The sequence below is a fragment of the Physella acuta genome, unplaced genomic scaffold (assembly GCF_028476545.2).
Source record: "Physella acuta isolate Inbredline_101_S28 unplaced genomic scaffold, ASM2847654v3 ptg001697l, whole genome shotgun sequence".
NCBI lineage: Eukaryota > Metazoa > Mollusca > Gastropoda > Physidae > Physella > Physella acuta.
This window is the reverse complement of record NW_026733210.1, coordinates 25,001-28,150: the sequence shown is the minus strand read 5'-3', so window position 1 is coordinate 28,150 and position 3,150 is coordinate 25,001.

The window sequence follows — 3,150 nt, the reverse complement described above, 5'->3', positions numbered from 1 at the left end:
TATCACATACGAGCCTAGTCTGTATATCACATAAGCTCATAAACCATACATTACATACGCGCCTAGACTGTATATCATATAAGCTCATAGACTGTATATCACATACGGGCCTAGACTGTATATCACATACGGGCCTAGACTGTATATCACATAAGCTCATAGACTGTATATCACATAAGCTCGTACATAAAATGCAGTTGCCCATACCTGACGATCTCTCACGAGTCGGTGACGTAGACTCTACACCGGAGGGCTGAGTTATCGTCCTTCCGTTATCAACTCGACAAATTCCGGTAACTACTCCAAAAGCATGACGACCTTCCAGTAGAGGTCCTGGGTTGGTGGGATTAGGATTAACGTTAGGTCATGATAATCTATCTTTTGTTATAAGACTTGTTTAATGTGCGACACGATTTGATTTTTTTAGCGAAGAAAGAAGTGTGACGTTATTGGCTAATATCTCAATCGATTAATTATACACAACAATTTAGTATGAATACAATTTCGTTGTAGGGGAGGGGTGTGCGCATAAATTGTGATTATAAAATTATAAAAATTTTATGTTTTTGATTTTATATATATATATATATATATATATATATATATATATATATAAATATATATATATATATATATATATATATATATATATATATATATATATATATATATATATGTATATATATATATATATATATATATATACATATATATATATATATATATATATATATATATATATATATATATATATATATATATATATATATATACATACATATATATACATACATATATATATACATGAGATTTAGCAAACACACACAACGGAAAAAAGGTGCTCGAAATATCATGTTGACAGATAGATACACAGACATACAACATTGCAAAATCTAAATTTACCTACTCTAGGTACAGTTGTCCATTGGTTTTTTCATTTTTTCTTTCATTTGCCCGATTAGTTTACGTTTATACCTCTACCCTCGATATACTGTTTGCTACTTTTGAATCTATTACAAAATACTGACCCTCGCATCTAAGTCATATATATATATATATATTATATATATATATATATATATATATATATATATATATATATATATATATATATATACATATATATATATATATATATATATATATATATTTATATTTATATTTATATATATATATATATATATATATATATATATATATATATATATATATATATCACATAAGCAGTTTTTCTTTAAAACCATAAACACTAAGTGAACATACGCACCTGTCCATATAAAATTCTTACTACTTGTATTGTGCTCCACACAACCGGATAAAACAAAGGATTGGAACCTGGGATAGAAATAAACCATGCAATTTTAGCACTGTCAAGTCAATGTTTAGTTTTGAGTTAGACTCAATCCAAAACCGCGTGGATTGTTTTCTCCCGGTGTAAGGGTTTTGTTATAATGTGATGTTGGCGATAGTCAATCATTTAGAGCAGTCTATAGTAATAAAATATGCTGACGGTCTGATACAAGCAAAGATTTTGTTTGAGCTGACATGGATAATCTATCATTAATTCCGATCCTAACCCAAGCCGCATCGTAACCCACATCTTTTCTTCCCGAAATATCATGACAATATTTAAAATAAATTGGAGACAGTGACACAAACAGCAGCCGAGGGTAGAGCCGCTATGATATAATGTCATACAGAACTTGCAACGACTTGTCTAAAGTATAGAACTTACAAGAACACGTACGTCTTAAGTAAATAACTTAAAACCAGGCTTGTCTAAATTATATAACTTACAACAACACCAACTCTTCGAAGGTAAATAACTTACAACAGCACCTACGGTTAAGTACATAATTTACAACCACACCAGTCTAAAGTATGAAACTTACCCGTATAACTTACAACTACACTCGTCTAAATTATATAACTTATAACAACACCTACTTTTAAAATACATAATTAACAACTACACTTGTCTAAATCATAGACATTACAATGATACAATGACACCTGCGTCCTAAATATAGAACTTACAAATGTACTTGTCTAAATTATAGAACTTACAACTATAATTGTCTAAATCATAGAACTTAGAAACTCCTACTTTTAAAATACATAATTTAGACACTTGTCTAAATCACAGAACGTACGACACTTGTCTAAATCACAGAACATACAACGACACTTGTCTAAATCAAAGAACGTACAACGACACTTGTCTAAATCAAAGAACGTACAACGACACTTGTCTAAATCACAGAACGTACGACACTTGTCTAAATCACAGAACGTACGACACTTGTCTAAATCAAATAACGTACAACGACACTTGTCTAAATCACAGAACGTACGACACTTGTCTAAATCACAGAAAGTACGACACTTGTCTAAATCACAGAACGTACAACGACACTTGTCTAAATCACAAAACGTAAAACGACACTTGTCTAAATCATAGAACTTACACCGACACTTGTCTAAATCACAGAACGTACAACGACATTTGTCTAAATCACAAAACGTAAAACGACACTTGTCTAAATCATAGAACTTACACCGACACTTGTCTAAATCACAGAACGTACAACGACATTTGTCTAAATCACAGAAATTACAACGACACTTGTCTAAATCACAGAACGTACAACGACACTTGTCTAAACCAAAGAAGGTACAACGACACTCGTCTAAATCACAGAACGTACAACGACACTTGTCTAAATCACAGATGGTACAACGACACCTACTTGTATAGATAAAGTTTGACGGCGTGCTCTTTACCGAACAGCGTCCTTATAGCGATTAACTTGTCGTGGATACGATCGATAGAACGCAACAACACAGTGACGATGTTGTCTGTCATGTGGTTCAGAATGAGGATGTACGGCGCTACACTGGGAAAGAGAAGATTCCAGAATATCAGTCACTAGTTCGGTAACAAATCAGTTTTACTGATCGATTTTTGAAAAAGTCTACTAATTTCTTCTTCTTCTTTGTTCTTAATTTTTAGTGTTAGAAGAGATCCCCTCCAACACAATTAAGTATACATGTCAACTGGTTATGCGCCTAGAGGACATTGACTCCGATTTCAGCCTGCTTTTCTTTTGGATTTGTTTTCATAGCCTTTGTCCAACCAAGAACAAACTA